The 15,427-nt window shown below is 33.9% G+C and overlaps 1 non-coding gene across 1 annotated transcript; it reads left to right on the forward strand.

Moving 5' to 3' along the window:
* Positions 1-1,879: 1,879 nt before the first annotated feature.
* LOC131171505 (small nucleolar RNA R71) lies at positions 1,880-1,986 on the forward strand. Its single transcript, XR_009142165.1, has one exon. It is a non-coding gene; the product is annotated as a small nucleolar RNA R71 (small nucleolar RNA).
* Positions 1,987-15,427: the final 13,441 nt, after the last annotated feature.

Genomic DNA, 15,427 nt, shown 5'->3' on the forward strand with positions numbered 1-15,427 from the left:
ATAACTGGAAGTGTCTCATTGTCTCCCAAGTAAACATACTTCAAATGCTCAGGTAAAGGCTTGAGTTCAAGAGCTGGTGCCTGCACCACAAAAGGTAATAATTTTATGTGAGATATAGGTAAGTCAATCTTTGATACTTCATACCTTTTTGGAATAGGAGATAATGACTGCAATGCCATTACTGCCTCTTGAACCTCTACACTTAATGGTGGATTGGTACTGATTTCTTGAATTCCTTGACTAATCACCACTTCTAACTCATCCTCTATGCTTAACTCAAAAACATCATGCACAATTGTATCAACAACATCAGTAGAAAAAACAAAATGATCATCAGCAGGATACTTCATAGCATCAATGATATTAAATTTGACAGTCTCTCCATCTAACTCCATAGTTAAGGTGCCATCATCCACATCAATTTTTGTCTTGGTAGTTTTTAGGAAAGGTCTTCCAAACAGAATCAAAGCTGACTTTGATGTGGGAATACTATCCTCCATATCCAGAATGTAAAAATCGGCATGAAAAATCAATTCTTCAACTTGCACCAACACATCTTCAACTACTCCCAATGGGTAAGCATTAGAATGATCAGCTAACTGAATAATGACACTGGTTTCTTTCAAAGAACCCAAATTTAAGATTTGAAAGATTGAATTTAACATAACATTAATAGATGCTCCAAAATCTGCCATTGCCTGTTCAAATTTAGAATCATTTATTTTGTAGGGAATAGAAAACAAATCTGGATCCTTACACTTAAGGGGTAATTTTTACTGAATTAATGCTGACACATTTTCTCCCACACTGATCTTCTCATTATTCCTCAACTTGCGCTTTGTAGTGCATAGTTCTTTAAGGAATTTAGTATACTTGGGAACTTGTTTGATCACATCAAGTAAACGTATATTCACCTCCACCTTCCTGAAAGTCTCAAAAATTTCTTTCTTTTGTTCTTGTTTCTTTGTCTTGGCCAATCTGCAAGGAAATGCAGGAAGAATAGGACTATTAACCTTATTTAGTTTAGGTTTAGTATTTACCTCAATTTCAGGAACTTCAAACTCTTTTTCTCCTTGCTTCTTCTTTGGCTCATGTGGAGTTTGGTTATCAACTTCTTTCCCACTTCGCAATAGTATAGCACTTGCATTTTCTCTGGGATTCATGACTGTTTGTGATGGGAGCTTTCCAGAACCTTAAGCTTCTAGTTTACTCATAGATGAGGCTAACTGGCCAATCTGCCTCTCTATGTTTTGAATGCTATTTTCTGGTCTCCTGTTGAAACTGTTGGGTATTGTTAGCCAAGGCCTTAACAATTTCATCAAGTGACATACCTTGATTTGAGGGAGGCAGAGGTGGAGGTGGTTTTGGTTGATTCACTTGTGGTCTTTACTGTTGGTATCGGTTTTGCACCGGTTAATGCCTATAACTCAAATTTGGATGATCTCGCCATCCTAGATTATAAGTATTCGAATAAGGATCATACCCGCGTTGTGGCTGTCCATAATGTCCTACTGCATTAGCATGTTGCATTGATTCATCCTCTTGTAATGCAGGATGCATAGCAGTAGCATGACCCGAACCCAAACAAATTACACATACCTTAACAGTTTGCATGTTCCCTACAGCCAACTGCCTCGCCAAAGAAGTTAAATCAGAAATTTATTTCTCAAGGTTAGATGTACTTACCTCATTAACCTTCATAGGTGTGTGATCCATTCTCATTCCAAACTGTTGAGAATTTGCTGCCATGTTAGTAATCAGCCTCCTTGCCTCTTCTGGTGTCTTGTCAACTAAAGCTCCTCCACTAGCAGCATCTATCATACTGCGATCCATTGGTAGAAGTCCCTCATAGAAATATTGAATTAACAGTTGCTCACTTGTTTGATGATGGGGACAGCTTGCGCACAGCTTCTTGAATCTCTCCTAGTACTCATATAAGCTCTCTCCATTGTACTGTCGGATGCCACAAATTTCTTTTCTTATGTTGGCAGCACGGGAAGTAGGAAAATGCTTCTCCAGAAATATCTTCTTCGTCCCATTCCATGAGTTGACAGATCCAGACAGAAGGTAATACAACCAATCCTTAGCTGTTCCCTCCACTAAGAAAGGAAAAGCTCGAAGCTTGATTTGATCCTCTGAGACTCCTTGAGGTTTCGTGCTAGAACATATAACATGAAATTCCTTTAGATGCTTATGCGGATCCTCACCTGCAAGACCATGAAACTTAGGCAACAAATGGATTAGTCCAAATTTTAACTCAAAAGTAACATTTAAAGCAGGGTATTGGATGCACAAAGGCTGTTGGTTTAGATCAGTAGCAGCCAACTCTTCCAAGGTTCTAGCAGCCATGGTTTCATTTTTAGAATTTGAATCTGAATCCGAATCCGAACTTAGCTCCTTTGGAGATTGGACTCCTTCAGATGTACTCGGAATCAGCCTACCTTGCTTAGCCAATTTTCTCAACTGTTTAGCTATTTTTTCTACTTCTGGATCAAAGATCAACTCACCAGATTGAGAAGTTCTTATCATAAACAAAAAGAAATCAAATTAAAAACAGAAAATGCCTCAAAACCCTAGAAAACAATGGAATTTGGCCTCAAGAAGGTGGGGCCAATGAAAAATTGGTTCTGATCAGAACGTCATTTTCTTCAAAATAAGTATAGACTGCCCTCCAAATTCAACAAAAAATCTGCCAATAAATAGTAACACTGTAATTTTTTTTTCAAAAACCTGAGAATAACAGCACTTCACAAATAAATTTAATAACAAAATACCCTAACAAAAAAATAAAATCAAATAAGTCCCCGGCAACGGCGCCAAAATTCTTGATGGGTGTCGAATCCACCAGAAATTAAATTAACTGAAATTACCAACTACGAAATATTTTTTGTGGCAATTGGTAAATCCAGGTCAAACCCTAGAGACTGAATTATTAAATTTTGTACACTTGTGTAATGGAAAACGAAATAAACAAAGATTGGGGAGGGGGGGTGTTTGTAACACAGAATCAGAAGAAAGCAAAAATTCAAGAACTAAATATGAAAATCTCAATTTAAACAAACTTCAGTCCAAGGTACTTCTCATTCCAATGCATTGATTTGATCATAGATAAAAGAAGTATAATTATCTCTTATTGAATACTTAATGTAGATTTACCAAATGGCGAGGTAAACCTCTGACTTCCCTATACTCATCAATTCGAGCCCAGCACTCTTATTGACTCTAATTATTAACTGAGTTAGTGTTAAGCAATCCTCATCAAATTAATAACTACTTTAAAAAAAAGAAAGTAGTTAAGCTGAACAACATTTTATGAAGCATAAATCATTTAATCCACCCTATTGTTTCCTTAGATTATTATCGAAAACTGGGATCATAATCAATAAAACCTAATTGCTACTTATGTTCAATCTTACACAATAATTACGGATTATGAAGATGAACTAGCAATTGATCTCATCAAACAATCAACTAATGGGCCTTTTTAGCAAATCATTCAATAGATCAAAGACAAATAAATCAGAAAACAATAGATATTAAAAAAGACATGAATTAAATTAGGAACCTGGTCTCACAAATCAAGCAAAAGAACTTGAATCCCTTGAATTGAATTAAAAACTTAGCCACTCATGGCTTATAGAAAATAAAGAAGAATTCTAAAAGATGAATGGAGAGGCTGCTGAATGATTTTTGGAGGAGTCTGAGTCTCTCTAAAGTCGGCTGCTATCTCTTCTATTTATAATAAATGGTCTAGGGTTAGGTTTTTTTAGAGTCTCTGTCAAAAACTGTAACTAGAGCAAAATCAGGAATCTAATTGTCGACGGATACACAGCCCATGTATCACTACACGGCCCAAGGCCGTGTAACTTACTGGAGCTGAATGGGCATGTTTCGCATGGGCACAAAAAGTTACATGGGTCTCCAAGATTTACACGGGTCAAGTTACACGGCCCGTGTACTTCGTTTCGTCCTCGATTCTCTGGATTCCTTCTGGCAAAATGTTACACGGGTCTCTAGTTATGCTTATACGACCCGTGTACTTTGTATCAACAATGCTTCTCAATCCTTCGACCTTTCCAAGCTTCTTTCTACACTATATTGCTCCGGAACTTCACCAAAACCCTGAAAAAATATAGCAAGAGTTAAATTTCTCCATTTAACACAATTATTTCAACAACTCTCTAAACATATGCCTAATAGATAACTATACTTAACCAACTGAATTAAACATAAAAACATATTAAAAACACTAAATGTGATGAGAGCAAAATTAATAAATTATGCACTTATCACATTGCATTCATTTAGATCACTTGCATTCATTTTGTGTTTGTCATTATTTTCCAAATAATAAAGACCATCATTCATATAACCCGAACCAACATATTTATTTCCAAAATAAATATTGCCAACATCATCTGTGAACAGAAATTCATAGCCATTTCTAGTCAAACTAGATATAGAAATGATGTTCTTAAAAGCATCAGGTACATATAAAATATTATCCAAACACCAAACATGTCCAGACATGTAAAAAGATTTAGATCTTGTGGCTAAAGCTTCAACAGTTAAGCCATCGCCAATCCAGAGTCTAACATCTCAAAAACGCAAGCTGCTACTATTTTCTAGTTCCTGCATATCATCAGAAATGTGTGAACTGGCACCAGTATCTAAAACTCAAGCTGTAGATGAACTATGAGTATCATCAGAATCTAAATAACAAGATATGGACATAACTTCTGAAGATGTATCCTTCTTGTCCTTCAGAGAAGCAAGATACTCTGAGTAGTTCCTTTTCTAGTGCCCATCCTTCTAGCAGTGGAAACACTTTCCTTTGCTTACATCAGCTTTAGTCTTCCATTTCTATTTAGCTATTTTCATGGAAGGACCAGGAATCTGAGATTTCTTTTTCTTATTGCCCTTTTTCTTGTTGGACTTTCCAGCAAAAGAAGATGCAATCAAAGCTACCACTTTTCCTTTATTACCTGGCATATTCTTTTGGGCAATAACTAGTATGTTGAGTAAACCAGCCAAGGTGCATTCCTGTTTAGTCATATGGAAATTTATTACAAAATTTCTAAAAGACTCAGGAAGGGACTGAAGGATCAAATCTTTCGGTAGTTGGAAATCCATGTTAAAGTCAAGATGTTCTAGCCGCTCAATCAACTGAATCATCTTATAGACATGATCCCCAACATTCTATCCTCAGACATCCTCATGCGGAACAACTGCTTAGATATCTCATACCTAGCAATCCTGCTGTGCTCACTATACAACTCTTGTAGGTGAAGGAGGATCTCACTCGCACTCTGCATATTCTCATGCTGCTTCTGTAACTCATTACTCATGGAAGCAAGCATGTAACACTTAGCTCTAATATCATGCTTCTTCCACTTGTCCAAAGTTTCATGTTCCTCTTGAGTGGCCTCTGGAGGTAAGAGACTAGGAACATTTGAGTCTACAACATATCCTATATGTTCAAGGTTCAAGACAACTTTCAAATTTCTTAGCCAATCAGATAAATTAGGTCATGTCAATCTATTGCAATCAAGTATGCTTGCAAGGATATTGGATGGTGGTAGTTGTTCTGTGCTCATTATTATTAGAAAATTAAAAGCAAAAAATAACCAGATTAATTAGTAAATGTATCATGTAAATAACCAAAATGATTATGGTCTTTTAATCAAATTGGTCCTCCCACTAACTTAGCAAATCCTACACTTCCAAAGTAGAAAACGGAAATCCTAGTTGGATGGATTTCTAGTGGGCGATTAAATTCTTATAATCCTATTGATCATCCTCAGGCACATCCATTATTGGAATTACAATAAATTATAAGTGAGCAACTCCTTGCCTATCACATCTCATGTGAGGTTCAATCCTTTATCTAGCCCCTAATGCTCAAAATCTCAGGCATATCCATTATTGACTTATCTTGCATTAGTTAAGTTGATCCCATTGAGCCAGTAAACATGCAAATAATTTTAATATCCTCAGGCACATCCATTATTGGCCACCAAACCATTTACATATTTACAACATCTCATGCTTAACAATTATTCTTAAGAAAATCTCTTAAATTAATTGCATCATATGCAACTATTTAAAATTTCTTAAAATAATTGCCCCAATGGAGGGCCCATGTTATAATTACTTTAATTATAGCATATCCAACTTAATCATTTGTTTGGAAGATTTTGTGGTCGTCCTAATTACTATTAAGGTCTCACTTTGCACATTATCCAATTAGCATGCATATATCATATACTTGCATACATTCCCATACATCTCATGCATTCATGGATAATAAGTAAATATGGTATGATCATGGACTTTTCTAAGAGATTCAATTCTGAGCCACCAAGAATTGAATCAGGGCATTCCTAAGTGCATTTCATTCATTCATTTTACAAGAGTTGCTGAAAGAGTACATAATCAATAGTTGATCTTGAATTCCTCCCACTGGTCCCACCAATGCTCTTGACCTCCTTGATCTTCTTGCAATCCAATTACATAGAAATCCTTGGCATACTAAGGCGAATTTACAAGAACTAAATAAATTAAATTACAACCTTAATAATACATGCCTAAAAATAAATTAATTAATTTACAACCCAAAGAAACATAAAAGAAATAATTCCAATCACATTGATCTTTTTATAGTCCATGATCATCCATCATGCATATCTCTATTTAACAATTAAATAAAACATACATACTTAAATTAAATTGAATATCTCATATTCAACTTAAAAATTCAGATTTGAATATGATTCAAACAAATTTAAAAATTTAGATTTTAATCACATTCAAACAAATTTAAAAATTTAGATTTGAATCACATTCAAATAAATTTAAAAAATTCAGATTTGAATGACATTCAAACAAATTTAAAAAATTCAGATTTGAATCATATTCAAATAACTTTAAAAATTCAAATTTGAATCACATTCAAAAAACTTTTAAAATTTAGATTTGAATCTCATTCAAACGACTTTAAAAATTCATATTTGAATCACATTCAAACAACTTTTAAAATTCAGATCTGAATCAAAATTTAATTTTGTGATTAAAACACCTAATTAAACATTTTAATTAGTCATAGGCTGAACCTTAGATCATACAACAATTGTAGATTCAAAAACCCAAACCTTGCGCACACCATTGAAGACCACAAAGTGTGCGCACCATTGGTGTTCATCACCATGCCGCCACTTTTCCTTTGCAACCAGCAATGGATCTATCATCTCATGATCAAACCACACAATTAAATCATATAATCAACAATCTAAATGGCAAATACAGTGGCTCTAATACCAATTGAAGAAGCGAAAGCATGGAAAACATAAGTTTATATCATTGAATTCAAAAAATTTTCACGTAGGGTCACATGTGTCATGTAAGATTCATTTTTTATCTATTTGATTTCAATGATAAACAGCATATTAAAACTCTTTTAATATGTTTTTGGATCTACATTTGCAATTTAATATTTTAGAATTAACAGATTAATTCATTAGAACCCTAGATTAAATCAAGAACAAGTGTACTAACCTCTTGATGCATTGCAATGTGTTTGACATCTTTGGGATGCGTTTAGCACACCAAATGTTGTTCCTCAAGTTTGTCCACACCAAGATCATCTATGGTAGCCCTTGAACAGCTTCTAAAGTTTTTTCTATAAATTAGAAAATCAAGTTTTGCCTTTTGAGAGGTTACAGATGTAAATAGGACACTAGAAACGATTTCTAGTATTTTTAATTCAAGAGATTGTTGTCTAATCTCTTTGAATTGATGAGAGATGAAGAAGAAGAGAAAGGATGGCAGCCAAGGGTGGCGGCACAAAGATATCAATGACAGCTTGTGTTTTTGTTCTTTCATCCTTACACTTATATAGCTAGGTCACCACTTTAAACCCTTGCCACATGTCACCCTCTGATTGGTTCTAGGTTTAATTGACCTAATCACATTGTGCCAAGTGTCAAACCTATATTTAATCTTGACTTTAATCATCTTACAAGATTCAAAGACATTTGGCAAGCTTATGTGCAGTGCCATGTGTCACCATCTCATGGTGCCACATGTCACCCTGTGAAATGGCCAAAATACCCCTGTGTCTTAATTTTGAGTTCTCAACCCAAAATAATTATTTCTCTTCTTCTAATCAATTTATATCAAATATAACTTAATTAATTAATCTTTATTAATTAATTTCTCATTAATTAAATTCATATTTAAACACTTTAAATATAAATTTAACTTATACTATACATCCAATAACCTAGATTTGGTTTCAAGCCATGCTAGGGACTTTACAATCTAATTGCAAACCAAACCTATTTAATTTATCAATTAAAATCTTTAATTAATTAATTAAATCATATTTAATTTGGTGATTACTTATGTATGTGTGTGACTTACTAGGCTCATCACTAATTGGCAATGAGACATGATATCAACTCTTAATATCATCATAACTTTTTCTTACCAAAAATGATTTCTCTAAATCATTTTATGCACCTCATAGACCATGGTTAACACCTAGCATAGCATGTCATGGCCACCCAATTAGTAATAAGGTTTACCTTAAATGAACTTATAATCATATGTTACCATGCACTAGAATCTCTCTGTTATAAAATCCCAATTCGAGCTGGAGTCATGGTTTACGTCAAACCCCATTTGCTATTAATATTATGTTCTCTTTTAATTCCAGTTCTTGATTAAAAAGATTTTCTCATCAGAAACTCTTTTCTGATTAAATCTATCTGTCCTGGCCAGAAACTTGAAACATCAAGAACAATTAAATGAACATGGGATTTTATCCCTATTTACTTAGAGGAACAGATTCCATCTTGATCAACACCTACCTCAATATATAACTAGTAAGAGCCAACACATGCCCATATACCCATACACAGTACAAGTATGAAAGCAGTATCAAACTGAAACCACCTATATACAAGATAACTGTGCTATCTCAGGTCTAAAGATTATATGCACTAATATGATTTATGATAATACATTGACAGGAGTAAACTCCATGTGTTTATCATAAATGTCACTGGTTCGGCCTACTTATCATGTATAAGTGCCTATCATGTTTATTATATGGCATGAGACTCACCATTCCATCTTATTTATATCTCATATAAATAACTTGGGAACAAACATGATTACAATCTTTCTGGATAAGTCATGTCCTTACTGTGAAATATTCTCGATTGTGAACCTATTTGTGATACTTTGTGCTAGAAATACTATCACTCATATTCTTAACAACTTAAGAATAGAATTTCTAATAAAATATCAATGGACCTTTTCTATTGCACATAAATATAATATATAAATAGAAAAGTGAAAATGCCTTTTATTAATAAAACATATACAAGATATATACTAAATGATATGCTCTAGGGCATACTACTAACAGTTATTTATTTAGCCCATAACCTAAACACCTACCATACCCTTTTGAGGAAGCAAAATGCACAAAGAAAATGAAGAGAGGATGTGGAACCCAAGAAAGAATGCGAGTGTGCAATTGAAACCAAAGAAAAATTTGCCTTTCCAACCCAGCAAAAGCAATGAGTTTGGGGGAGAGGACAAAAGGGAAAAAAGAAAAGAAGTCCTAAGATAAGTATCATGGAAGCATGCTTGGCAATATAAAAAGCTAAAAGCCTTTCCTCTCCATGCAAAATATGTAGAAACAAACTCAATATACTTAGATTTTATGCATACATGCTATCCTCATATTTGCATTCCCTAAAAACCTTTCATTGGCAACCAAGTCATTATCCTTTTAGCCCCATTACAACCCTTTTAAAGACCTTTTAATCTTTTGAAAAAGCACATGCTATACTAGTGGAGATAGAAAATTGAGATATGCCTATGGAGTTGGAATTGAAATACTTCATCTCAATTACTCATGAAAAAGGCAGATTTGGGGGAGTTAGTGTTTCTTAATTCTATCCTGATAAATCAGGTTGTTTGTGGCTTATTAATGGTCTTGTATAGAGGAATAATTAGTCGAAACACCATGAAACGAGGTAAAGTTTCAAATAGGCAGCTATTAGAACCCTTATATCTTGAAAGAGGAAAATTGGTATGAAGGTTTGAGGAATTCAATTCTATGCTTCTCAAATTGATGGTTGTATTCCTAAGTATCCCCGGAAATGTGTTTTAAAATAGAGTTTTGCTTTGCTTGAGGATAAGCAAAAGTTTAAGTTTGGGGGTATTTGATACACTTGAATTGTATAGATGTTTTTAAGCACATTTGCATTCTATTTCATAGCATTTAGGCAAGTATTTTCATGCATACTAGTTGATTTCATTAGTTTTCATAATTTCTATTGTAAAACCCTTCATTCCATATTTCCACCCGAGAAGTATAAAAGTATAAAGGAAAGTTTAGAGGAGTCAAGAGACAGAGAATTGATGCTGATACAAAGTACGCAGGTCGTGTAAACCAAGCCTAAGACTCGTATAACTCTCTGCAAGAAGAAAGCCAAGAGAATCGATGAGAAACACAAGTACACAGGTCATGTAAGTAGACCCGTGTAAGTCTCTGCCAGGCGCAAGCTTGAAGAACCTTATGGGAACAACAGTACACAGCTCATGTAACCAGGTCTATGTAATTGGCGTAGACCCATGTAACTTTCTGTGTCAAAATAAGATTTTGTAATTCTCCTCCAGCAATTTACATGGCCCTACATTATGGGACCCGTGTAGTGACACACGGGCCCTGTACTATGCTGCACCATTTTTATAACACGAATTCCCCTCCTGTTTTCGGATAAAAATGAGACTCCTAAGGCCCTTTGGACTCAAAGTGATCTAACCCTAAAGCAATCAATATAAATAGAAAAGAAAACATCAGAAGAGAGGACGATCGCAGGGAGTACTGTTGAAGGCTGCTGCTGTCGGGTTCCACATCAGTACCAAAAAAAGTTTTTCAACTGAAGCTCCATAAGATCAAAGCTGCAAACTATCTTTGGTTCCTTCATTTCATCTCTCTAGACATTTTTCTATTGTTTTATTTCTTTTACATGATCTTCTTTTTACTGTTTTTACCTTTTATCATGATGTTTGTTGAGCTTACCATGAGTGAGTAGTTTCCTTATTCTGGATTTGGGAGAGTAATGCTTGTAATTATTATTATAGATGAAAATTATGTTTTATTCACTAGATTTGAGATTCGTTTATTGATTTAATTTCTTGTGATCCTAATGCATGCTATGTGATGGTACCCACTTAGACATGATTGTAGATGTTGATTGAAGGACTAAAAGGTGAAAATTAATATTACAAAATCAAGATCTTGAACCTAGGAAATCTTACCTAGACATAGGCTAATACCTTTGTGGAACCTAAAAATTGGTCAAAGGTCTTAAAGGATTTTAATTAATTTGATCACCATGAAAGTAGGGTTTTGGTTAATTAAAATACACTCTAGATGCCTTGAGAGAGGATTTAGGATAACTTAGGGCTAATTTCCATTAAGGAAAATGATCCTCAATTTAGTAAATAAACGAGATAACATCCCTAATAAGATTCAAGTGTGAAATCTTAACTCCAAAATTATTCCAAAAATAGATTACTTCATTTTAAGTTTACTATTCTAGTGTTTAAAGTTAACAAACTTCACTCCCTAAATATTCGATAGCCTAGACAGTCAAAATTACCATGTAGATTACTACTTGCTAAACAAAGGTCCTCATGAGAATGATACTCTACTTATCACTTTATTACTTGTCAACAATCCGTGCACTTGCGGGGTTGTAAAACTAGGCAAACAGACTTTTCAGCATAAGAAGATGCAATCAAAGCTACCTCTTTTCCTTTATTGCCCGGCATATTCTTTTGGGCAATAACCAGCATGTTGAGTAAACTAGCCAAGGTGCATTCCTGCTTAGTCATATGGAAATTTGTCACAAAATTCCCAAATGACTCAGGAAGGGACTGAAGGATCAAATCCATCAGCTGTTGGAAATCCATGTTAAAGTCAAGATGTTCCAACTGCTCAATCAACTGAATCATCTTGTGGACATGATCCCCAACATTCTGTCCCTTAGACATCCTCATGCAGAACAGCTGTCTAGATATCTCATACCTAGCATTCCTACTGTGCTCACCATACAACTCTTGTAGGTGAAGGAGGATCTCACTCGCACTCTGCATGTTCTCATGCTGCTTTTATAACTCATTACTCATAGAAGCAAGCATGTAACACTTAGCTCTCATATCATGCTCCTTCTACTTGTCCAAAGTTTCATGTTCCTCTTGAGTGGCCTCTGGAGGTAAGGGACCAGGAACATTTGAATCTAGTACATATCCTATATGTTCAAGGTTCAGGACAAGTTTCAAATTTCTTAGCCAATCAGATAGATTAGATCCTGTCAACCTATTTCGATCAAGTATGCTTGTAAGGATATTGGATGGTAGTGGTTATTCTGTGCTCATTATTATTAGAAAATTAACTACAGAAAATAACCAGATTAATTAGTAAATGTATCATGTATTTAACCAAAATTATTATGGTTTTTTAATCAAATTGGTCCTCCCACTAACTTAGTGAATCCTACACTTCCAAAGTAGAAAACGGAAATCCTAGTTGGATGGATTTCTTGTGGGTGATTGAATTCTTATAATTCTATTGATTATCCTCAAGTACATCCATTATTGGAATTACAATAAACTATAAGTGAGCAACTCCTTGCCCATCACATCTCATGTGAGGTTCAATCCTTTACCTAGCCCCTAATGCTCAAAATCTCAAGTACATCCATTATTGACTTATCTTGCATTAGTTAAGTTGATCCCATTGAGCTAGTAATTATGCAAATAATTTTAATGTTCTCAGGTACATCCAATATTGGCCACCAAACTATTTACATATTTACAACATCTCATACTTAACAATTATTCTTAAGAAAATCTCTTAAATTAATTGCATCTTATGCAAGTATTTAAAATTTCTTAAAATAATTGCCTCAATGGAGGGCCCATGTTATAATTACTTTAATTATACCATTTCCAACTTAATCATTTGTTTGGAAGATTTTGCAGTCATCCTAATTACTATTAAGGTCTCACTTTGTACATTATCCAATTAGCATGCATATATCATATACTTGCATACATTCCCATACATCTCATGCATTCATGGATAATAAATATGGTATGATCATGGACTTTCTAAGAGATTCAATTCTAGCCACCAAGAATTGAATCAGGGTATTCTTAGGTGCATTTCATTCATTCATATTACAAGAGTTGCAGAAGAAGTGCATAATCAACACTTGATCTTGAATTCCTCCCATTGGTCCCACCAATGCTCTTGACCTCCTTGATCTTCTTACAATCTAATTACGTAGTAATCCTTGGCTTACTAAGGCGAATTTACAAGAACTAAATAAATGAAATTACAATCCAAAAATATTACAACCTTTATAATACATGCCCAAAATAAATTTAAATAAATTAATTAATTTACAATGCAAAGAAACATAAAAGAAATAAATCCAATCACATTGGTCTTTTATAGTCCATGATCATCCATCATGCATATCACTATTTAACAATTAAATAAAACATACATACTTAAATTAAATTGAATATCTCATATTCAACTTAAAAATCTAGATTTGAATATGATTCAAATAAATTTAAAAATTCATATTTGAATCACATTCAAACAAATTTTAAAATTCATATTTGAATCACATTCAAACAAATTTAAAAAATTCATATTTGAATCAAAATTTAGTTGTGTGATTAAAACTCCTAATTAAACACTTTAATTAGTCATGGGCCTCATTATGGGGCTTGGAACCAAGCCCACAAACAGCCATGCGCATGGTTGAATGGATCAAACCATGCGCACCATGGTGTTCTTCCTCAAGCCGCCACCTTTGTTGATCCAACCAGTAATGAAACAATCATCTCATGATCAAATCACACAATTAAATCATATAATCAACAATCTAAATGGCAAATATAGTGGCTCTGATACCAATTGAAGGAGCAGAAGCATGAAAAACATAAGTTTAGATCATTGAATTTAAAAATTTTTCATCTAGGGTCACACGCATCATGCAAGATTCATTTTTATCTATTTGATTTCAAGGATAAACAATATATTAAAACTCTTTTAATATGTTTTTGGATCTACATTTGCCATTTAAGATTTTAGAATTAACAGATTAATTCATTAGAACCCCAGATTAGATCAAGAATAAGTGCACTAACCTTTTTAATGCACTGCAGTGTGTTTGGCACCTTTGAGATGCGCCTAGGACACCAAATGTTGCCCCTTTAGCTTGTCCACACCATGATCACTAATGGCAGCCCCTTGAACAGCTTCTAAAGCTTTTCCAATCAATTAGAAAATCACGTTTTGCCTTTTGAGAGATTACAGATGTAAACAGGACACTAGAAATAATTTCTACTATTTTTAATTCAAGAGATTGTTGGCAAATCTCTTTTAATTGATGAGAGATGAAGAAGATGAGAAGGAGAGCAAGGCAAGGGTGTCAGCACCTTTGGATGAATGAGCAGTTTGTATTTTGTTACTTCATCCTTTCCCTTATATAGCTAGTTCACCACTTAAAACCCTTGCCACATATCACCTTCTGATTGGCTCTAGGCTCAATTGACCCAATCACATTGTGCCAACTGTCAAACCTATATTTAATCTTGACTTCTGATATGGTAAGCTTATGTGTAGTGCCATGTGTTACCATCTCATGGTGCCACATGTCACCCTGTGAAATTACCAAAATACTCTTGTGTCTTAATTTTGAGGTCTCAACCCAAAATAATTATTTCTTCTAATCAATTTATATCAAATATAAATTAATTAATTAATCTCTATGAATTAATTTCTCATTAATTAAATTCATATTTAAATACTTTAAATATAAATTTAACTTATATTATACATCAAATAACCTAGATTTGGTTTCAAGCCATGCCAGGGACTTTGTAATTTAATTGCAAACCAAACCTATTTAATTAATCAATTAAACTCTTTAATTAGTTAATTAAATCATATTTAATTTAGTGATTACTTGTGTATGTGTGTGACTTACTAGGCTCATCACTAATTGGCAATAAGACATGATATCAATTCTTAATATCATCAGAACTCTTTCTTACCATAAATAATTTCTCTAAATCATTTTATGCACCTCATAGATCATAGTTAACACCTAGCATAGCATGCCATGGCCATCCAATTAGTAAGGTTTACCTTAAATGAACCTATAATCGTATGATACCATGCACTAGAATCTCTCTGTTACAAAATCCCAATTCGAGCTGGAGTCATGGTTTATGTCAAACCCCATTTGCTATGAATATTATATTCTCTTTTAATTCCAGTTCTTGATTAAAAAGATTTTCTCATCAGAAACTCTTTTCTGAT

This window comes from Hevea brasiliensis, chromosome 12 (genome assembly GCF_030052815.1).
Source record: "Hevea brasiliensis isolate MT/VB/25A 57/8 chromosome 12, ASM3005281v1, whole genome shotgun sequence".
In the NCBI taxonomy this organism is placed as follows: domain Eukaryota; kingdom Viridiplantae; phylum Streptophyta; class Magnoliopsida; order Malpighiales; family Euphorbiaceae; genus Hevea; species Hevea brasiliensis.